The 25,018-nt window shown below is 37.4% G+C and overlaps 1 pseudogene; it reads left to right on the top strand.

Moving 5' to 3' along the window:
- Positions 1 to 8,487: 8,487 nt before the first annotated feature.
- On the top strand, positions 8,488 to 9,967 carry LOC131420719 (disintegrin and metalloproteinase domain-containing protein 21-like; annotated as a pseudogene).
- Positions 9,968 to 25,018: the final 15,051 nt, after the last annotated feature.

Raw genomic sequence — 25,018 nt, 5'->3', positions numbered from 1 at the left:
AAGTGCTGAAAGTGAAAATAAAAAGAGGGGTGGGGATGGTAGTGAGATTGGGTAAGGAAGATGAGAGAGAGAAAGAATCGAGAGGCGAAAAAGTGATTAATGAATCAAGGAAATGCTTTGGATTTGCTTTCAATAAATGGTGGGAAGTTAGGGAGTATAGATATGACAATATTGGCCATATGTTGATAATTGTCGAAGTTGGATGATAAGTACTTGTGTTTTCATTATACAATTATCTCAATCCATATAGGTGGTATGAAAATCTCCATAGTAAAAAGTTAAAGCAAAAACTAAAGAAACTTCAGAGTGCCGTGACTCTGTATCTCAATTTGTCCAAGACCACGTTGGTTTATCCCTGTTATCCTTGCATAACTATTGATACTTTTCCCCCTTTGACTATCAAAACTGGAGAGGTCAAAAACAATCACAACAATTCTTATGTCAATTTCCATTGGTCTTATAATTGAGTTTAGTCTTTCATTATCTCAAGTTATTTACTTGTTTCCTTGCTGTATTCTCCTTCACCCATAACTCTACTGGACTGCAAGGTCAATGAGTGCAGGGTTTATGATTTTAACTCATTTTAGTATTCCCTATAATGCCTGGCGTAGTTCTCTATACAATGAAGAATGGAAAAAAGGCGGAAAGGGTGGTGAAGTACTTAGGTTATAGATGAAATCTACTTAAAATGTATTCATATTTGATTATAATTTTTAAAAGAGGAAAAAAATTCATAAAAGCTGACATCTTCTAAAGGAACAGGAAGAACGATGTTGTTCTCCCCAGTATTCCACCTGTAGGAGAATACTGAAGACAAAAAGAAATGCCTCAAGAAGAGAAAATGAGAATCCATGAAGTTTGAAGACTTGGGAAAAGGAACTCCGTCTCTTGGGGCAAAGGCAGCAGAGTGCCTGGTATTTTAGAATTGCCAGGGAAAATTCCTAATGTTTGCTCAAATATATCTACCAACAGTTTTTGAATGTGGAGAATTTCTGTACCTGGCATAGAGTCTAGCTGTCAACACTCATCCATTTCGTTCCTTATTCATTAAACAAGTATTTATGTGTTTGGAGCCTACAAAGTACAGGACATTGTGCTAGATAGTATGGAAATAAAATAAAAATACAGAGCATTAAATAAATTATCAATTTAGTGCAGAAATTTGTGGCAGGAGCAAGAATAAGCTTTAAGGCGCCTATAACATTGTATTCAATATTTTATATATTATTTGCTGAGGAGTGTGTCCACAGACTTCATCATAGTCTCAACTGAGTGACAAAAATGAGGCTACAAAGCACTGAGCCTGTGGAAAGACAGACAAGCAGTCAGATTCTTATAATCTGATCTGAACCAGATTAATCCGAGGCTAATAAAGTTTATGATTCAGGGACCCTCATTGTACAGACCTCCACAAGCCCCTGGGAGGTGCTTAGCAATGCATTTATGAGGATCATCAATATAAGAGTGTTCAATATTAGTTACTACACAAGAAAATTTGAAATGCCCTGAAATATTACAACTCATATATAAAAGACTTGATAAAGGTTTTCTGAAATTCAACAATAATTTATGTAATTATTTATTTTATTACCAATAAGAAAGTTGTGAAGCTGAATTTTTTTCTAAACTATCAATATAAAGAATAAATTTTTATCAAACATGCTAGGGAAAGGCAATTACTTTTCTGTTCTCTCCAGAGAAAATATAACAAAATAATTCTCGTAAGGGAGGCAATTAAAGAGGAAGCAATTATAAAACTGTAGGGAAAACATAGTACAGAAGTGTGTCAGAAAGTTACTTAACATAAATATTGGGTTTTAAAATTTTTTGTGATCTTTATGGTGTTTTCAAACTTTTAAAAGTTATCATTTGTCGCGAGTTCTTCCTCATGCTAAATAAATGTGTATTTTCATCTATTTTTGCACTTATAATTTTGTATTCTTTTCCTTAAAGTGGCCTCTCCTCTTGTGGATGCAGCAGGCCCAAAAATCTGATTCTATCCCTGACTGTGATAAACTTACTGACAAAGGTAAGTGCAGTTTCTTATGAGAAAACATAGGAAGAACAAATAAACCAGGCTAATCTGAGTAGCCTTGCATGGGAGAGATGAAAATGAAGACACCTGACCCAGTAGCAGTCGTCTCCTGGACTCTGAATCCATTCCTATTCAATACTTCCTTTACCCTAAATCAAATTCCTCTATACCATCCCTCCATACAGCTCCCCCTATGACTTCAGCAGTCTTCCTTTGATGACAGAGGAAGAGAGAGAGAGAGAAAAAAAAAAACCCCAAATTCAATCCTCAACCTCTTCACAGAGCTCCCTGTATCTACTTACCTTATTTAACTTGATCTTCAATGGATTTTACTGCTTTCCCTAAAGCTCACTCTAGAGAAACACAATTCTTAGAAGCCCTAGGTACCTCATGGTCCAGAGGCTGGGTTCCTGTTCTCCACAGCCCATGAAGTCAGTTCCAAACCGTTCATCCTGCTACATTTGACTACACTAATTTTTGTGTGTGTGTGTGTGTGAGGAAAATCAGCCCTGAGCTAACATCCGTTGCCAACCCTCCTCTTTTTGCTGAGGAAGATTGGCCCTGGGCTAACATCTGTGCCCACCTTCCTCTGGGACACTGCCACAGCATGGCTTGACAAGCGGTGCATCGGTGCGCGCCTGGGATCCGAACCTGCGAACCCTGTGCCGCCAAAGCGGAGCACACTAACTTAACCGCTATGCCACCGCGCTGGCCTGACTACGCTAATTTTTAACCTTTCTCACTCTTCCATCAACTGCTCCCTATCATTCTTGCACAAACTCCAAAGACTTTGACACCTGACTGATAAAATTATTCTCCACCAAAAACCCTACCTTCATCATAACTAATGATAGCTAGTATATAGACAACCATCTGAAAACCAGGAGTTGTTCAACGTTTTTATAACCTCTTCAGTTCATCTTCAATATCCTTCAGTTTAGCCACGCACAGTCATAATCTATGTCTTGCCATCACCAAACAAAACAAAACCATTTCTTATATCCTAAGCAATTTACCAAAAATTTTAATCCTTCCAGCTCTCCCTTACTCCTGCTATACCTATTCCTCAAACTCAAAGAGAACCCAAATACTTTTGTCTTTTATTATCTCCCATTTCTCTCAATCTCATGCCCCTGTCTTCTAGTCCATTCCATTTGAGCCTAGGCTACCAGTTCCATCACTTCAACCACTTTATGCCAAAACCTTTAACTCCCTAAAGTATTACCATAACGTGAATGTGCAAAACAACAAAAAATTGGATTAATTCTGTCACATACTTTTTGCACTTCTACATCAAAGCTACCACACACTACTGGGGGCAAGGGGAATCTCAAAACAATGTGTTTGTGAAAATCTTAAAAAGGGAATGCACAATTGGAACTGGAATGGTTTGTTCTGGCTGCCCACCCCAAGGGATGGAAGCAAGACGTCAGCTAATATTTCAAACCCTCCTACGCCTTATTGTTATTTTCTTTATTCTCCTCAATATTACATTTACACATCCCTAATATTCTGAGTTTCCTCCTAAGTGTCAGTAGTGTCAGTAGCTGAAAACACGTTCTGATTGCTTTTCAATCACAGAGTTAAATAGTTAACCAAGTAGACTTCATCTTTTCCTTTCCAATATACAGTATTTAAGTTTATCCTTTATCCTAGATTTGCTATGTGGAGGCTGGTGGGGAGGACTTGTTTCAGTCTGAACAATATCCTTAGCATTAACCTGCCTAGAAAGCTTGGATGCATCTGAGCATATTCCACTGCTAATGGATAGGCACTTTATTCCAAGGTGCATGTAGCCCACAAGAGAAAAGCAAAGTTCATAGACAAATTCAACTCTATAAAAACTTCCAAGGACAAAGATCTATGAATTGGGTGAAATCCTAACTTCCAGATTTTCTCTCTGTATCTCTCATGATATGTTTGTTACTTATCATGGAGTGGGAGTTGTTGTGGATAGGAGGATGGAGAGTGGGAAGGACTAATAAAGACATAGTGTTGTAGAGACGGCTGATAAGCTATATAAACCATATCATATTCATCTTTTTCTTAGAGCTCATCTTGAGAGTAGGCAATAATAGGAAAATACTTCAAAGAATCTCTGATCCACACTCTTTGCCTCATTATATTATTCCTGGGACCTCAGAGACCCAAACTCCTAAAGGGACATCACTCTACCACAAATACTATGAAATGGTACCATTAAAAATCCATATTCCCTAACATTATTGGAATCTCACAGTAGGATGACAACAGCCCTCCTCCATATGTTTTATCAACTCTTTCTTCCTTTCCCCACAGCTATTTCAAATTCCTCAAGACCTCTACCTACCCATCTCCTCTCTTACTCTATCATGCCCGAATATACTGTTTTCCCATCTCTCTATCATTAATGTCTAACTCATTAGAGAGTTATGAAGTGAATTTAATGGGCCATGACTTCAGTTTTTTCTTTAAGGAAATTGAATAAAAAAATTCGAGGACGTTCCTAGAAGTTCCTTACCAATTCTTACACATATGGTGCCAAAATTTTGTGGGTGTTTGTGTATGTGTGGTCACTAGGTCACAAAATAAAATGGATTTCTTACTCCGGAACACAGTAAAAAATATATCTATAGTGATGCCAAATTCAAAGACAAAATGGTTTCTAGGATTTTTACCATTACAAATCTATCTGAATCCATGCCCATTTCCACCTCTCCTCTACTCCACTCCACATCCCAGACTTGGTGGAAAAGTGATCCTCCTGCAGATTCAGTTAGTAGCCCTCATCTTCTGTTCCAGATCACATCTCCTACCTAGTTGAGGACTGACTCTATTAATTTTCCCTACTTTCAACTCTATTTTGTCCTATTTTAGCTGTTCTTCAGTGGCAATTAGAGTAACAACTCATCCTAGTTTGCCCAGGACAGTCTTGGTTTTAAAACCGAAAGTCGCACATCCCAGCAAGCCCCTCAGTCCTAAGCAAAATGGAACGACTGGTTACCCTACCAGCAACACTTTAACCAACGCCCCCCATCCATGCACAAGTCTATCCCATCTTTAAAAAGGAAAACAAAACAAAAATTAATAAACTTCACATTATCCAATGTACTACTCTGGCTACCAACTTATGCATAGAGCCAAACTTGATGAATGACTTACCAACAGAAGCAACAGTAGTTTCCACGGCCTTTTCTTTCTAGTTAATTTGTACCACACTTATCAATGAACAAAGACTGGTAGCTGAGACCTCACATAACAGAGGGAAACATAAGCCCCCCCTCCTTTTGTCTCTCAGGAGACTAAGTTCTAGATTTAGCTGCTTAGCAACAAGGATCTTTCACTTCTCTAGAAATAATGACTAGTTCTCAAGGATATCTTGCTCTGGCTCCACCATTTCTATACAACTTTACGTCTGACTTCAATATAACTGGAATTGGATAGCCTCCTCAACTCCATTCTATGTCCTCCTACAGTGGGGATTTATTTCTGCTTCATAATTTTGTTCATGCTGTTGCACTGGCCTAGACTGTCTAATCACTTTTCACTATCAGACTAAATTATAGTAACTTTCTAGCTCAAGATCAAATTCTACATCCAGTATCAAAGCTTTTCTAAATAATCTAGACAACATTGATATTCTGTAATTCCCTTTATAATTACCATATCCAATAAATTTTTGTATTACACAATTTATAACTGTGCTATTTTGTTTTATCTACAAGTTTTTAAGATTGTATCTCCTATTAAACTATAATGTTTTGGAGAAAAATATGCTCAAAATGTTTTGGAAAAGAATTTATGATATAGTATTTGGCAAAATACATAATCTACAAGATGATTTCAACTATATAAATATTGCATAGAATAAAAACTAATTCAATAAAATATTAACTCTAACTCTGGGTAGATTCTGTTGTAAAGGGATTCTTGGCCAACAAGCCTTGCCACCTCCTAATTTAACTAGCAGATTCAGAACTCTGTTAGATAACTATCAATTAGAAACATTTTTAATAACAGTCCCCTTCTATTTCCTCTCAGGAAAAGCTTCTTCTGGATTCCTCAGAAATCTGTTTTGGAGTTTCCTTTTCATAAACTGTTTCATTCATCCAGGGAGAACCAGAGGCACCTCTGTCTTAGGACGGGTAGATAAAAAAAGAGGGTTGTCTCCAGCTGAACTCAGTGGATAAAATCTGCTCCTAAACCAGATTTAATTAACAGTGAAGAAAACATACCCCAAGAAATGAGAGAGTAGGAACCTATAGAAGCCCAATCCTGGAAAAGTGTTAGTAGCTAGCCAGTCCCACCAGTAAGCAGAGCAAAGAAATGCAACCCAGGGAGACAGATAACTGAGGAAGACTAGAGTGCCTGCTTCAGACAGACAGAATGGTATCCTGGGAGATCTAGAGGTAGGAAAGGATTGAAAGCTTCCAAAAATAGTTCTGGCTTAATCTCTCTTGCTTTAAGAGGGAGCAATATTTATTTCTTTTTAAAATAGCATTTAGGTCTTCTGGTTCCAGAAAAGGTAGGGTAATAATACTTTTATTCCTATTGCTCCTGATCAGTACAAGTTAAAACACTATATAAAACAAACATAAGAAGGTTCAGAAAGGTGAAGCAAAGAATATAGACCAGCTAGGGACATTGGGATCTAAGGAACAACATGGTGGTGATTTCTCTGCATTTTCTTTTACCCTCATGCAGTCTGGAGAAGCCTGCAACCCTGAAATGAAATAGACACAGACCAAAAAAAAAAAAAAGCCCCAAGACAAGTTTGCTCTCTCTATCCAAAGGGCCAAGAAATGAGCAGGCTGGCAAGACAGAAAACTTTCAGAAAATAACCATCCTACTCCAGCCACATGTCATGGGAAAAATTGCACTTCCACATGCATCCTCATCAGCAAAGGCCACGTGGGGGGCTCAGGCTTTAATCTCACCCAGTTCTAATGAGGTGCCTCATCCTCCACATTGGGGTAGTGTCAGAGAAGCTCAAATAGAGTTCTGGGACTTTCATTCTCACCATGTAGTAGTGAGGCCCCCATTCCACAATGTTAATGGAGACTAGCTGGGCAGCAGTAATGAGGCATCCTTCAACCTCCCAGCCAGGGTGGTGACAGCAGAGGCCAAGGAGGGGAAAATGAACTTGCATACCTTAACAGTATGAGGTTTCCCTTGGCATGTCGACAGAAAGGGTGGAGAATCTGGACATCTACCACCATCTAGCAATAACAGTGCTTCTCTTCCTCTTCTAGTGCAATGCCAAAGGGGGCCTGATATTTAAATAAGAACTAGATCCTCAAAATATAACACGCAAAATGTTAAGAATACTCCATTGTCATACTCACCTGTCATACAGAGAACTAGGAATGTTTCAACTTGAGTGAGAAAAGACAACAGATGCCAACTCTGAGATGATGGAGATGTTAGAATTATCTGATAAGGATTTTGAAGCAGCCATCGTGAAAATGCTCCCATGAGCAATGACAAATATGATTGAATCAACTGGAAAAAATAAAAACTTGCAGGAAAAGAAAGTCTTACCAAATAAATGTAAGATATAAAAAAGAAAATGATGGAAAGTTTATAACTAAAAAATACAAAACCCAAAGTCAAAAAGTCACTGGATGGGCTCAACAACAGAATATAGGAAATAATCAGTGAACTTCAACATAGAGAAAGAGTTATTATCAAATCTGAAAAGCAGAGAGAAAATAGACTCGAAAAAATATGAAGAGCCTCTGGGTCTTGTAACACTATAAGAGAAGATCTAATATTCATGTTATCACAGTCAGAGGAGAGAATAGGGCAGAGCTGAAAAGTACCCCCAAAAATAATGGCTGAAGATTTCTCAAATTTGGCAAAAGTCATAGCTTACAACAGATTCAAGAAGCTGAGAGAATCACAAACAGGATATACCCAAACAAATCCATGTCAAGACACATCATAATCACAGTTTTGAAAGCTAAAGTCAAAGGAAAAATCTTGAAAGTGCTGGGAGAGAAACAACATCTTGCCTAATCTCACCAATAGGGGAATAACAGGTTGAAAGACAGCGTATTTCTCATTAGAAACCATAGACCCCAGAAGGAAGTAGCAAAATATTTCAGAGGAGTTAAAAAAATTGTCAATCCAGAATTTTATATCCAGTGAAAATATACGTCAGGAATGAAGTGGAAATCAAGACATTCTCAGATGAAGGAAAACTGATAATTTGTCACCAACAGACCTGCTGAAAACAATGGCAGATAGATTATGAGTAAAAGGATCAAGAATAATACCATGCTAACATTAATGAAAAGTATGCTGGAGTAGTTATGTTAATTTCAGACAAAGCAGAATTCAGAGCAAGGAAAAGGATCAGGGATAGAAAGGAGCATTAAATAATGATAAAGTGGTCAATTCTCCAAGAAGACATAACAATCCTTAATGTGTATGTGCCTAACAACAGGGTGGCAAAATACTTAAGGTGAAAAATGATAAACCTGAAAGAAGAAATTGACAAATGCACTATTATATTTGGAGACATCAACAGCTCTCTATCAGTAATTGATAGACTCAGCAAACAGAGGATCGGTAACAAAGGATATAGCTGAACTCAACAGCACCATCAATCAACTGGATATAATTGACATTTACAGACTACTTTAACACCAATAGAATACACATTCTTCTGAAACTCACATGAAACAGTTACCAAATAGAACACATCCTGGGACATAAAACCCACCCTAACAAATTTCAAAGATTGGAAATCATATTACTTAACAAAATTCATGGGATGCAGCAAACGCAATGTTTAGGAAAATTTATAACACTGACTGCATATATTAGAAAAGAATAAAGATCTAAAATAAATAATCTACCACCTGATTTAATCCAAAGGACGCAGAAGAGAAGAAATAATAAAAATTAGAGTTGAAAATAGTGATGTTGATAACTGGAAATTAATAGAGAAAATCAATGAAACCAAATGCTGGTTCATTGAAAATATCAATAAAATTGATAAACATTTACCCAGGCTAAAAAGAAAAAAAAAAAAAAGAGAGAGAGAGAGAGGACAAAAATTACGAATAAGCATAGAGCAGGTTCTGGAGGATTTCTCTCAGTAGAAACAAATCAGTCTTTCCCAGCTACAGTATGATGCTGCACATATTTTCATAAAAAATTCACTTATACATGTACTTGGTAGAGCCTATGTTGCAGGAATATGTCATCCTCCTATTGATTGAGGAGTTAATAATTTCCAAGGACACCCTTGGTCGCTTTTTGCCCTCATGGTGGCCCATGAGTTAGGTCATACTTTGGGTATGCAACATGATGAAGAATTCTGTTTCTGTGGACAAGGTGGTTGCATCATGAATGCTGTCAGAGTGCCAGCAGAGAGATTTACCAATTGTATTTATGCAGATTTTACAAAGACCGTCTTAAACCAAGGATCATGTCTGCACAGTCCTCCAAGTCCAGGGGAAGTCTTTGTGCTGAAGCGCTGTGGGAATGGTGTGGTTGAAGGAGAAGAAGAATGTGACTGTGGATCTATAAAGCAATGTGAACAAGATCCCTGTTGTCTGTTGAACTGCACTCTGAGGCCTGGGGCTGCTTGTGCTTTTGCGCTTTGTTGCAAAGACTGCAAGTTCGTTCATACCACCAGGAGAACTCTGTAGACATCAGGTCAATGAATGCAACCTTCCAGAATGGCACAATGGGACATCCCATCAGTGCCCAGAAGATGGATATGTGCAGGACGGGATTCCCTGTAGTGACAGTGCCTACTGCTATCAAAAGAGATGTAATAACCATGATGAGCAGTGCAGGGAGATTTTTGGTGAAGGTGCAAAGAGTGCATCTCAGAACTGCTGTAAAGAAATCAACTCCCTGGGAAACCATTTGGCACCAGTGGCCCTTATCTCCTGGAGGGGAAGAGAAATCATAGCTGAGGAGCAATCACAGGTGTAGATAAGAGTCCAAGAGCTCCAAAGACTTTTACATGCTCATCCAGAGCAAGTCTGTTATGCCATCAGGGCTCAGGTGGGAAAACCCAGGACCATTCTACATGAGATGGTGACATCTGGGTGGATGCCCCTGAAGATGTTGGCTCTGCAGATCCATATGAACCCTCAAAGAACTGTCCCTATTTCTCTTCCTGGATGCCTACCTTATATCTGGGCTGTTGTGCCATTCCCAACATGATCTGGCTGAAGATGTACAAACCCTGATAAGGGAGGGATGAGATTACACACTAAAGTAGCTGCAAGTAGCTTCAGCTAAGTGAAAAAAGACAATAATGAAGATAAGAATGGACATAAATAAAATAGGAAACAGAGAGCCGGTCCTGATAGCCTAGTGGTTAAAGTTGGGCATGCTCTGCTTTGGCCGCCTGGGTTCAGTTCCCAGGCATGGAACCACACCTCTCTTCTGTCAGTAGCCATGCTGTGGTGGTGGCTCACACAGAAGAACCAGAAGAACTTACAACTATATACAACTATGTACTGGGGATTTTGGGGGGGTAGGGGAGAGGAAAAAAGGAGGAAGATTGGCAACAGATGTTAGCTTAGGGCAAATCTTCGCCTGGATAAAATAAAATAGGAAATAGAAAACAGTAGAGAAAAATCAATGAAACTGAAAGCTGGTTCTTTGAAAAAGTTGAGTAAAACTGATAAATGTCTAGCTTGACAAATCAAGAAAAAATAAGAGTAACAAATTACTATTATCTACAGTGGAAGAGGATATATTACCACAGATCCTTATGTTATTAAGACAATAGTAAAATATTATGAACAAACTGATGTTAATATTTTGATTATTTTAATGAAATTTCTTGAAAGATAGAAACTTTCATAGATCACTAAAGAAAGTGATAATCTAAATACTCATAATAATAATCTAAATATAATGTGTACCTATATGTAAGTATATTTTATTATGTTATAAGTATATATACTTATATATATACATACTTATAAGTTATATAAGTTATACTTACAAGTTCACTTGTAAGTGAACTTGTGAAATTTAATTTATAGTCAGAAACATATCCTGGTCTAGATTCCTTCATAGATTATTACACCAAAAATTTAAGTAATAAATAATGATACCAATTCTATACAAAGTCTTCCAGGAAATAAAACTGAAGAGGAAGCTTCCCAACACATTTTATGAAGCCAAGCATTAGCTTATCACCAAAAGCAGACGAAACATTATAAGACAAGAAAATTCCAAACCTCTATCCTTCAAGAACGCAGGAAGAAACATCCTTAGCAATGCACTAGAAAATCAAATGTAATGATGTATAGAAAGCATAATACTTCATTACCAAGTGGGGTTTATCCTAGGGAGGAAAGGTTTTATAACACTCAAAATGCAAACATTGTAATTAACCATTTTGAGAATAAAAAATGAAAACGATGTGATCATCTAAATAGATACAGAAAATATATTTGGTAAAACTCAACACCACTCATGAGGAAAAAAGAAATACCTTTTGGCAACGTGGGAATGGAAGAGAATTTCCTCAACTTCCTAAAGATCATCTAGGAAATACCTTCAGCTACCAAAATACTTAATGCTGAACACTGAATGTCCACCCACCTACAACTGAGGAAAAGTAAAAGTGTCCATCTCACCACCTCAGTATAACCTTGTACTGGAGCTTCTACACAAGGGACTAGGGTAAGATAAAGAAATAAACAGCAAACTTGGCAGTTTTTTTTAAAGTTAATCTGGCTAAGAGTTTGCCAATTCTGTCAATTTTTTCAAAAAGACCCAACTCTTCCTTTTGTAGTTGTTTGCAGTATAAAGTTAGGTTGTTGATTTGAGATATTTCTTTTTAATGTAAATGTTGACAGCTGTAAACTTCCCTCATAGCAAAGCTTTTGTTGCATTTCATAAGTTTTGATATGTTGTATTTTTCATTTCATTTGTCTCAAGATATTTTCTAACTCCCCTTGTGATTTGTTCTTTGACCCATCGGTTGTTTAAAACTGTGTTGTTTAATTTTCACATACTTGTGGATTTTCCTGTTTCCTCCTGCTATTGATTTCTAGTTTCATTCCATCATGATCAGAAAGATACTTGGATTTCAATATTTTAAAATTTGTTGAGACTTATTTTGTGGCCTAACGTGGTGTATCCTGGAGAATGTTCCATGTGCACTTGAGAAGAATGTGTATTCTACAGTTGTTGGATAGAGTGATTTCTACATGTCCTACAGATCCTATAAAAAGTTAAAAGTGGAATTATAAATCAAAATTACAATAATACACATTTTTATATTTGTCCACGTATTTAGCTCTACCAGAGAACTTTATACTTTTGTATGGCTTTCAGTCACTGTCTGTAGGGGCAAAGGCAAGCTAAATGCCACAAACTTTTTTATTCTTTTTGAGGCAGTCCTTTCTTGGCTGACCATTCAGCTGTGTGTTGCAGTTTCTTAATTGGTTTCTAGAGTCCTTATAAAGGTATTTCGGTCCACATAGTGTTATTAACTCAGTATCTCCATAGGGGAACAAGGGTGTCAAGCATCTGAGTTTGCCATCTTGCTGATATCTCAAAATTTTCTTGTCGGGCAATTATGCTGGCAATAAATTTGTTCAGTTTTTGTTTGCTTGAGAAAAATCTTTATTTCTCCTTCATTTTAAAATTAAACTTTATATTTAAAGATAACTATAGATTCACATACAGTTGTAAGAAATAATACAGAGAGATCCCACGTACTCCTTATGCTGTTTCCTCAAATAAAAACATCCTGCAGCCCTTAGTATAAGACAACCACAGCATGGATATTGATACAGTCAATATAGAGAATATTTCCACCACCACAGCATCTCTCACATTGCCCTTTTACAGCCAAGCCAGTTCCTCCCCACCCCCAGCCACCCCTTAACCCCTAGCTACCACTAATCTGTTCTCCACTTCTATAATTTTGTAACATAAGAATGGAATCATACAATATGGAAATTTTCAGAATTGTCTTTTTCCACTTAGCATAGCCTTTTGGAGATTCATCCAGGTTATTGTATGTATTGTGAGTTCATCTTTCTTATATCTGGATAGCATTTCATGGTATGCATGTACCACAGTGTGTTTAACCACTCACCCACTGAAGGACACCTGGGTTGTTTCCAATTTGGAGGTATTACAAATAAAGCTGCTATACACATTTGTGCACATGTTTTTGTGTGATCTTCATTCTTCTGGGATAAATGACCAGACATGAAATTCCTGAATTGTATATTAGCTGCCTTTATAGTTTTCTTTTTTGAAAACTGCCAAAATATTTTCAAGAGTGATTGTACGGTTTTACATTCCCACCATTAATGTACGAGTTATCCCATTTCCTCACCTTGTTATCACCATTTGGAGATGTCACACTTTTTCACTTTTAGCCAGATATTGGAGGAAGCTAGAAGAATTGAAAATTCACAAGAGTGTGCTATAATTTTCTGTTTAAACATAAAATTTGTCTCTACAGTCACCCTCCTTTTTGATCAAAGATAACCAAAGTAAGATTATTCTTGTTTACAAAATAAGTCTAGTCTCATTAGATTTGACCTGATTATTTACATAAGTGCAGCAGGAATGATAATTGACCACATAGGCCTTTTTGAGTTTGCTTTCCTGGGACTTTTTATAAAGAATCTCAGATTAGACTTTTAAAAGCCTCTCAAGGCTAAGAAGCCAAGCCAAAAACTCACCACTAGACATCACTTGTGGTAACTACAAATTTGGATGAATTCCTCTCTTCTCAAGGTCCCCAAAGTGTCACAAAGTTTCTAGGCATGCCAGGAAATAACCTTCCTTATTCACCTAAGAGATTGGAAACACTGGAAGCCAGGTATCAGGCTGGTTTTTCCAGGAGGGCATTGTAAGCACTGGGTCCATAAAGTCAACTTTTCTTCCTTAAAGCTGCCCGGCCATATCTGATTCTATACGTCATTCTCAAATATGGCATTCCATTTAAAGCCTTGGTGATATAACCAATGTTTTCAATTGTGTTGTGTTTCATGGAAAACAGATTTTTATTGAACTAATGCTAAATAACTATATTGCCACAAAAATAAAAACACTCAAGAGTTTCTGAATTCTGGAGGGATTATATAGGGAAAAAAAGATAAATATTTTTTTTTGCAAAAGTATATTCTATTAAATTGTTATGGGTTATAGATAGTTTGAGAGAAAAGAGAAAGTTGATTCTTATATCCAGAAATGAGAACATTAAAGATTCAGAAAGTTTGAAACAAAAGCTGTAAATTTATAATCATTCTTCATTGGTTCATTTAGTCCCATGTAATCAGTTCTTGTTTTGCTTGATCTTTGGTTAGCAGTTTCATGAATGTATCAACTTCTTCACTAAAGTTCTGGAAATCCTTACTTTGTCCAGTAGCATGGTCTAAAAGTTAGTTAAGCAATGCTGTTATGATGCATTCTGGCCTGTAGCAGATGGCAAACATTTTCAAAGAAGAATCAAAGCAAAATAAAAATGATCTGTGGACGACAAAGGACTTAAAATGGCCATGGTTAAAGATCTGATGAGAGTTCATTTCACAAGGAAATATGGTTATTTCTCTAACATGCAAAATTTTAAGATAATAACTGGAATTATGGCTGATAACATTATATCAGAACATATCATGGACAGTGTGGTCATGGACAATTTTCTATGAACTTCATAAAATTTCTGAGATATTTATATTAATAATATTTATTCACACACACATAACATAGAGAAAAATAAGCATCTCTTATTTGACAATGCTTTACATGCAATTCAACATATCAAATTATTTGGAACATTTCTCTTTTTATAAGGAGAAAGAACAAGTCTTGAGATTTTTCAGGGACCCTCTTTCAACATTTGAAAGAAGACAAGATAATATCAATAGTTTGGAAAAAGCATTTCACAAAACACAATATCCATTCATGATAGAAAACAACAACAACAAAAAACAAAACTCTTAGCAAACTAGGAGTAGAGAGGAATCTCCTCAACTGGATAAAGGATATCTACAAAAAGCCTATGCCTAATATCATACTTAATGATGAAAAACTGGAAGCTTTTCCACTAGGATCAGAAACAAAGCAAAAATGTCCCCTCTCACTACTTCTTCTCAAAATCATGCTAGAAGACCTAGCTAATGCAAGAAGACAAGAAAAGGAAATAAAATGTATATAGATTGGGAAGGAAGAAATTAAACTGTCTTTGTTCTCAAATGACATAATCATCTATGTAGAAAATCTGAAAGAATCAACAAGAAACTAACAAGCATTTTTAGCAAGGTTGTAGGATATAAGGTTAATGGGAAAAGGGTAGGTTTTATTTTTAATTTTTGTAGGCGCTAGTCAGGCACTTGGATTTTCAGAGGTAAAAATTTACATCATATCAAATATATGAAAAAGCTTTTTTTTTTAAATTTTTTGTTTATTGCAGTAACATTGCATAAATTTCAGGTGTACATCATTATACTTCTATTTCTGCATAGATTACATCATGTTCACCACCCAAATACTAATTACAGTCCATCACCACACACATGTGCCAAGTTATCCCCTTTGCCCTCCTCCCTCCCCCGTTCCCCTCTGGTAACCACCAATCCAATCTCTGTCTCTATGTGTTTGTTTATTGTTGTTATTATCTACTACTTAATGAAGGAAATCATACGGTATTTGACCTTCTCCCTCTGACTTATTTCACTTTGCATTATACCCTCAATGTCCATCCATGTTGTCACAAATGGCTGGATTTCATTGTTTCTTATGGCTGAGTAGTATTCCATTGTGTATATATGGCACATCTTCTTTATCCATTCGTCCCTTGATAGGCACTTAGGTTGCTTCCAAGTCTTGGCTACTGTGAATAACGCTGCAATGAATGCAGGGGTGCATGTATCTTTACACATTGGTGTTTTCAAGTTCTTTGGATAAATACCCAGCAGTGGAATAGCTGGATCATATGGTAGTTCTAGCCTTGATTTTCTGAGGAATCTCCATACTGTTTTCCATTGTGGCTACACCAGTTTGCACTCCCACCAGCAGTGTATGAGAGTTCCCTTCTCTCCACATCCTCTCCAACACATGTTCTTTCCTGTCTTGTTAATTATAGCCATTCTGACGGGCGTGAGGTGATATCTCATTGTAGTTTTGATTTGCATTTCCCTGATAGTTAATGATTTTGAACATCTTTTCACGTGTCTGTTGGCCATCTGTATATCTTCTTTGGAGAACTGTGTGTTCAGGTCTTTTGCCCATTTTTTAATTGGGTTGTTAGTCTTTTTGTTGTTGAGATGCATGAGTTCTTTATATATTTTGGAGATTAACCCCTTATCAGATGTATGGTTTGCAAATATCTTCTCCCAACAGTTAGGTTGTCTTTTGTTTTGTTGATGGTTCCCTTTGCTGTGCAGAAGCTTTTTAGTTTGATGTAGTCCCATTTGTTTATTTTTTCTATTGCTTCTCTTGCCCAGTCAGACATGGTGCTTGAAGATATGTTGCTAAGACCAATGTTGAAGAGCGTACTGCCTACGTTTTCTTCTAGAAGTTTCATAGTTTCAGGTCTTACCTTCAAGTCTTTAATCCATTTGGAGTTAATTTTTGTATATGGTGTAAGGTAAAGGTCTACTTTCATTTTTTTGCATGTGGCTGTCCAGATTTCCCAACACCATTTGTTGAAGAGACTTTCTTTTCTCCATTGTATGTTCTTGACTCCTTTGTCAAAGATTAGCTGTCCATAGATGTGTGGGTTTATTTCTGGGCTTTCGATTCTATTCCATTGATCTATGTCTGTTTTTGTGCCAGTACCATGCTGTTTTGGTTACTATAGCTTTGTAGTATATTTTGAAATCAGGGAGTGTGACATCTCCAGCTTTGTTCTTTTTTCTCAGGATTCCGTTAGCTATTCGGGGTCTTTTGTTGTTCCATATAAATTTTAGGATTCTTTCTTCTATTTCTGTGAAAAATGTTGTTGAAACTTTGATAGGGATTGCATTGAATCTATAGATTGCTATAGGAAGTATGGACCTCTTAACTATGTTAATTCTTCCAATCCAAGAGCACGGAATATCTTTCCAATTCTTTGTGTCTTCTTCAATTTCTTTCAGCAATGTTTTATAGTTTTCAGTGTACAGATATTTCACTTCTTTGGTTAAGTTTATTCCTAGGTATTTTATTCTTTTTGTTGCAATTGTAAATGTGATTGTATTCTTAATTTCTCTTTCTGCTACTTCATTGTTAGTGTATAGAAATGCAACTGATTTTTGTATGTTGATTTTGTATCCTGCAACTTTACCATATTCATTTATTACTTCTAAAAGTTTTCTGGTGGATTCTTTAGGGTTTTCTATATATAAATGATGTCATCTGCAAATAGTGAGAGTTTCACTTCTTCCTTTCCAATTTGGATCCCTTTTATTTCTTTTTCTTGCCTGATTGCTCTGGCTAGGACTTCCAGTACTATGTTAAATAGGAGTGGTTAGAGTGGGCATCCTTGTTTGGTTCCTGTTCTTAGAGGGATAGCTTTCAGTTTTTCACCATTGAGGATGATATTATCTGTGGGTTTGTCATATATGGCCTTTATTATGTTGAGGTACTTTCTTTCTATATCCATTTTATTCAGAGTTTTTACTGTAAATGGATGCTGTATCTTGTCAAATGCTTTATTGAGATGATCATGTGATTTTTATTCTTCATTTTGTTAATGTGGTGTATTACGTTGATTGATTTGCAAATGTTAAACCATCCCTGCATACCCAGAATAAATCCCACTTGATCATGGTGTATAATCTTTTTAACGTATTGTTGCCTGCGATTTGCTAGTATTTAGTTGAGGACTTCTGCATCGATGTTCATCAGTGATATTGGCCTGTAATTTTCATTTTTTGTGTTGTCCTTGTCTGGTTTTGGTATCAGGGTAATGTAGGCTTCGTAGAATGAGTTAGGGAGCTTCCCCCCTCCTCAATTTTTTGGAAGAGTTTGAGAAGGATAGGTATTAAGTCTTCTTTGAATGTTTGGTAGAATTCACCAGGGAAGCGGTCTGGTCCTGGACTTTTATTTTAGGGAGGTTTTTGATTACTGTTTAAATCTCCTTACTGGTGTGTGGTCTATTCAAATTCTCTACTTCTTCTTGATCCAGTTTTGGAAGGTTGTATGATTCTAAGAATTTATCCATTTCTTCCAGATTGTCAAATTGGTTGGCTTTTCATAGTATTCTCTTATAATCTTTTGTATTTCTGAGGTGTCTGTTGTAATTTCTCCTCTTTCATTTCTGATTTTACTTATTTGTGCCTTCTCTCTTTTTTTCTTGGTGAGTCTAGCTAAAGGTTTGTCAATTTTGTTTATCTTTTCAAAGAACCAGCTCTTGGTTTTATCAATTTTTTCTATTGTTTTTTTAGTCTCTATTTCATTTATTTCTGCTTTGATTTTAATTATTTCCCTTCTTCTACTGATTTTGGGCTTTGTTTGTTCTTCTTTTTCCAGTTCCTTTAGGTGCATTGTTAGATTGTTTATTTGAGATTTTTCTTGTTTGTTGAGATATGCCTGTATTGCTATAAACTTCCCTCTTAGAACTGCTTTTGCTGTATCCCATAAATTCTGGCATGTTGTATTTTCATTTTCATTTGTCTCCAGGTATTTTTTGAGTTCTTCTTTGATTTCTTCATTGACCCAGTCGTTGTTCGGTAGCATTTTGTTTAATCTCCACATATTTGTGGCTTTTCTGATTTTCTTCCTATAGTTGATTTCTAGTTTCATACCGTTGTAGTCAGAAAAGATGTTTGGTATTATTTCAATCGTCTTAAATTTATGGAGACTTGTTTTGTGGCCTAATAGGTGATCAATCCTGGAGAATGTTCATGTGCATTTGAAAAGAACGTGTATTCTTCGGTTTTTGGATGGAATGCTCTGTATATATCTACTAGGTCCATCTGTTCTAGTGTGTCATTTAAGGCCAATGTTTCCTCATTCATCTTCTGTTTGGATGATCTATCTGTTGGTGTAAGTGGAGTGTTAGTCCCCTACTATTATTGTGTTACTGTCTATTTCTCTTTTCATGTCTGTTAATAATTGCTTTATATATTTAGGTGCACCTACATTGGTTGCGCAGATATTTACAAGTGTTATATCATCTTGTTGGATTCTTTCCTTGATCATTATGTAATGCCCTTCTTTGTCTCTTTTTACAGTTTTTGTTTTAAAGTCTATTTTGTCTAATATGAGTATTGCTACCCCAGCTTTCTTTTCATTGCCATTTGCGTGGAGTATCTTTTTCCATCCCTTCACTTTCAGTTTGTGAGTGTCTTTAGGTCTGAAGTGTGTCTCTTGTATGCAGCATATAAATGGGTCTTGTTTTTTTATCCAATCAGCCACCCTATGCCTTTTAATTGGAGCATGTAGTCCATTGACATTTAAAGTAGCTATTGATAAGTATGTACTTACTGCCATTTTTTAACTTTTTTTTCCTCAGTGTTTTAGTAGTCCTTCTCTGTCCCTTTCTCCTTCTATACAGAATTGATGGTCTCTTTAGTTTGACCTCTGTCTGAAAGCTCTACTCTTTAACTCCCGTCCTCCTTCATTTTATGTTTTTGATATCATATCTAACTTCTTTGTTGTGCATTTGTATCCACTACCCTCTTATCTTGGAAATAGATAATTTTTCCTATTTGTGGTCTTCTCTTTTCCCCTTAAATAAGTCCCTTTAACATTTCTTGTAGCACTGGTTTCTTGGTGACAAACTCCTTTAAGTTTTGCTTGTCTGGGAAATTTTTGATCTCTCCTTCCATTTTGAATGATAACCTTGCTGGGTAGAGTATTCTTGGCTGTAAGTTTTTTCCTTTTAGCACTTTAAATATATCGTGTCACTCTCTTCTAGCCTGTAAGGTTTCTGCTGAGAAGTCAGCTGATAGCCTTATGGGGTTTCCTTTGTATGTAACTTGTCTTTCTCTTGCGGCATTTAGGATTCTCTCTTTATCTTTAATTCTGGACATTTTAATTATGATGTGTCTTGGTGTGGGCCTCTTTGGGTTTATCTTGTTTGGGGCTCTCTGTGCTTCCTGTACCTGGATGTCTGTTTCCTTCCTTAGGTTAGGGAAGTTTTCATCTATTATTTCTTGAAATAGATTCTCTGCCCCTTTGTCTCGCTCTTCTCCTTCCGGGACACCTATAACACGGATGTTAGTGCACTTGATGTTGTCCCAGAGCTCCCTTAGACTGTCCTCACTCTTTTTAATTCTTTTCTCTATTACCTGTTCAGCTTGGGTAATTTCTTCTAGTCTTTTGTCCAGCTCGCAGATCTGTTCTCTTGTATCCTCTACTCTGCTTTTGAGTCCCTCTAGTGAATTTTTCATTTCCAGTACTGTATTCTTCATTTCTGATTGGTTCTTTTTTGTATCTTCCATTTCTTTGTTGACATTTTCACTGAATTCATCTATTCTTCTCCCCAGATCAGTGAGCATCCTTAACACTCTTTGTTTGAACTCTCTGACGGGTAGGTTGCTCATTTCTGTTTCACTTAGTTCCTTTTCTGGGGTTTTGTCCTGTTCCCTTACTTGGAATGTATTCCTTTGCCTCCTCATTTTGCCTCTTTCCCTGTGCTAGTCTCTACGTACTAGGTAGGTCAGCTACGTCTCCTGCTCTTGGATAGGTGACCTTATATAAGTGATGCCGTAGGAGGCCTGCAGTGTGCTCCCCTCAGTTCTCAATGTTCCAGGGGTGACCCCGATGTGGGCTACGTGTGTCCTTCTGTTGTGGCCTGTTTGCTCTCCCTGTAGGCGCCCAGAGAGGCTGAGTTATGCTCCTGGCCAGCTGTTGTAATGCTCAGCTGCTTGTAGTTGTTGTGGGTCCTTCAGTCTCTTTATCTGGTGGTTGGAGCCCCAGCACAGTTGGCTGCAAGTTCTAATACCACATTTGTGTTGCAGTATTTCTTTTAAGTGAGTAGGCCCCCAGTGTGGCAGGTTGTTAGGCTCCGGGGCCTTACAATTGCTATAAGCCTCCAGCCTTTAGGTCTCTTGTCAGCTCTCTGAGGATTGCTGCTGGGTGGGGCTGGCCTAAGACATGGGAGCACCCAATTGTTTCAGGCTTTGGAAGGTGGGGCAAACCCCCTATGTGGGTCTTTGAGAAGCACAAGTCTTCTGCAGCTGACAAGCCCTGCCACCCACAGGTCCACACACACAGTCAACACAGTCCTGACCCCTGTGCACGCCCCAACCTCCTGAAGTGGACCCAGTCTCTCCACAGTGGGAGCCCCACACACTCCACCACCGCCCCACACTCTCCACCTGCTCCTTGTGCATGCCCTGCCCCACTGAAGAGGGCTCAGTTGCCAGGCTGCAGAGAATCCAGTCACCAATCTATGCAGGCCCACAAGTTGCCCGAGGGCTTGCTGTGGGTGGGGCCAGTCTCTAGGGTTGGCTGCCGGTCCTGGCTGAGATTGGTTAAACTGGTGCTCTAGTGGTTGGGGCAGACCTGGGCTAGCAGGCCCCAGGGAGAACTCCAATGGCATCTGCCAGTGTCTGTGTCAGCATGCCCACACCAGGTCACAACAATGGCCGCTGCCAATGTCCCAGTCCCTGGAGTGGTCACACCTCTCAGTGAGAAGCACTCAGGGCCTATCAGGTGAGTCTCTTTTCACCAAGGCACGGTGCACCTTTCTTTCTGGTGATTTTAGGTTGCTTTCTGAAATGTGTGAGTTTGTGCGTGGGCCCTTTAAGTGCCGGTTTTAATTTCTTTGTGAACCAGCTTTTCTGGGGGTACTCCCCAATGTTTTAGTAGCAGGCAAAGTCAGATTTTATGCCACTCGTCTCGATTGTGCTGGGTCCACAAAATGCCCACAGCGGAGGCGCTCCCCTACTCAGGGCCCCGCTCCTCCAGGGAGAGCTGTGTACCTGTGGGCTGCTCCCGGGCGGCTGTGAGGTGCTGCGGCTTGTGAAGGCGGCGTTTTTCTCTCCAGAAGGGAGTTTCTGTCTCTTCCACCTCAATTATGATTGTCCTTTGTTGCAGGAGTTCCTCTTATCCAGTTTTCAGTTCTGACTCAGGGGTAATTTTTCCACGAGTAGTTGTAAATTGGCTGTGTCTGCGGGAGGAGGTGAGTTCAGAGTCTGCCTACGCCGCCATCTTGACTTCTCCCAATATAAGGTTAATATACAAAAAAATCACATTCCTATATACCAACAATGAACAAATAGAATTTGAAATGAAAAACACAATACCATTTACATTAGCACCCCCAAAAATGAAAACTTAGGTATAAACCTTAAAAAATATGTACAAATCTATATGAGGAAGACTACAAACCTTGATGAAAGAAATCAAAGAAGAACTAAATCAAGGGAGAGATAGTCCATGTTCAAGGATAGGAAGACTCAATATTATCAAGATGTCAGTTCTTACCAACTTGATCTAGAGATTCAACAAAATCCCACTCAAAACCAGCAAGTTATTTTTTGGATATTGACAAACTGATTCTAAAGATTATACGGATAGAGAAAAGACCCAGAATATCCAACACAATATTGAAGGAGAAGAACAAGGTCAGAGGACTGCCACTACCCAGCTTGAAGACTTACTATAAAGCTACAGTAATCAAGTCAGTGTGGTACTGATGGAAAAATAGACAAATAGTTCAATGGAGCAGAATAGAAAGCCCAGAAATAAACTGCCATAAATATAGTCGACTGATCATTGACAAAGGAGCAAAGGCAATTTAATGGAGATAAAATAGACTTTTCATCAAATGCTACTGGAACAACTGGACATCCACATGCAAAAAAAAAAACAATGATTCCAGACACAGACCTTACACCTTTCACAAAAATTAACTCAAAATGGGTTCTAGATCTAAATCTAAAACACAAAACTGCAAGACTCCTAGAAAGTGACATAGCAGAAAATCTAGATGGCGTTGGGTATGGCAATGACTTTTTAGATACAACACCAAAGGCATGATCCATGAAAGTAATAATTGATAAGCTGGACTTCATTAAAATTAAAAACTTCTACTCTGTGAAATACATTGTCAAGAGAATGAGAAGACAAGACACAGATTGGGAGAAAATATTTGCAAAACACATATCTGATAAGGAACTGTTAGGCAAAATATACAGAGAACTCTTAAAATGCAACAACAAGAAAATGAGTAACGTGATTTAAAAATTGGCCAAAGACCTGAACAGACACCTCACCAAAGAAGAAATACAGATGGCAAATGAGCATATGAAAAGATGCCCCATATCATATGTCATCAAGAAAATACAAATTAAAACGAGTTACACTACACTTACTAGAATGGCCTAAATCCAGAACACTGAAACATCAAATGCTGGTGAGGATGTGGAACAAAAAGGATTCTCATTCATTGCTGATGGGAATGCAAAATTCTACAGCCACTTTGGAAGACAGTTTTGTAGTTTATTACAAAGCTGAACATACACTTGTCACATGATCCAGCAATCATACTTCTTGGTATTTATCCAAGGACTTGAAAACTTATGTCCACACAGAAACCTGCATATGGATGTTTGTAGCACCTTTATTCATAATTACCAAAACTTGGAAGAACCAAGACGTTGTTCAATAGGTGAATGGATAAATAAACTGTGGTACATCCAGACAATGGAATATTCTTCAGCACTAAAAAGAAATGAGCTATCAAGCCATGAAAAGATATGGAGGAACCTTAAATGTATATTATTAAGTGAAAGAAGCCAATCTGGAAAGGCTACATACTATGTGATTCCAACTATATGACATCCTGGAAAAGGCAAAACTATGGAAACAGTAAAAAAGATTAGTGGTTGCCAGTGTTAGGGAGGAGGGTGGGATGTATGGGTAGAACACAGAGGATATTTTTAGGGTGACAAAAATGCTCTGTATAGTACTATAATGGTGGATACATGCCATTATACAATTGTCCATTCTGATAGAATATACGACACCAAGAATGAACCCTAACGTAAACACTATGGACTCTGGTTGATTATGATGTGTCAATGTATGTTCTTCAAATGTAACAAATATACCATTCTTGTGGGATGTTGATAATGTGGGAGGCTGTGCATGTGGGGCTGGGGGAGGGAGTATACGGAAACTCTGTTTTTTCTGCTCAATTTTGCTGTGAAACTAAAAATCCTCTATAAAATAAAGTCTATTTTTTAAAAAACCCCATAGGATACATCTTAATGACCTTGGGATTGGCAGTGGTTTATTAGCTATCACAACAAAAGAAAAAGTAGTTAAATTAGACTTCATCAAAATTTAAAACTATCATCATCAAATAACACTATCTACAGAGTCAAAAGGAAATCCATGGGATGGGAGAAAATATTTGCAAATCATATACTTGGTAAAAGTCTATTATCCAGAATATCTAAAAAACGCATGCAACTCCACAACAAAAAGACAAATCCAATTTAAAAATAGGTAAAGGATTTGAACAGTCATTTATGCAAAGCAGGTACACAAATGGCCAACAAGTACATGAAGGTGATCAACAACATTAGTCATCAGGGAAACAGAAATCCAAACCACAATGAGATACCAGTTCACACTCACTAGGATAGCTCTAACTTAAAAAAACTAAAATAACACATCTTAGCAAGGATTTTGAGAAATTGGAACACTTGTTCTTTGTTGGTGGGAATGTAAAATACTGTAGCCATGTGGGAAACAATTTGGTGGTTCCTCAAAAAGTTTAACAGAGAATTACCATATGATGCAGCAATTCCACTTCTAGGTGTATACCCAAAATAATTGAAAACTGATGTTCAAATGAGAACTTGTACAAATTCATTCATAGAAGCACTACTCACAACAGCCAAAAGGTGAAAGTAACATGTGCTGAAGAAAATAACATATATTGGAGAAAATTTAGTCCTAAAACTGTATTATGATGATGGTTGTATAACTGCATACATTTACTAAAAAAATAATTGGATTGCATTTTATGTTATGCAAATTATAGTCAATAAAACTGTTACATATGGCAAGATTGCTACATACAAAATCAACATTCAAAAAAATAATTGC

The sequence above is a fragment of the Diceros bicornis genome, chromosome 24 (genome assembly GCF_020826845.1).
Source record: "Diceros bicornis minor isolate mBicDic1 chromosome 24, mDicBic1.mat.cur, whole genome shotgun sequence".
NCBI lineage: Eukaryota > Metazoa > Chordata > Mammalia > Perissodactyla > Rhinocerotidae > Diceros > Diceros bicornis.
The sequence above is the reverse complement of the archived record's forward strand: the minus strand, read 5'-3'. Positions and strand labels throughout refer to the sequence as shown.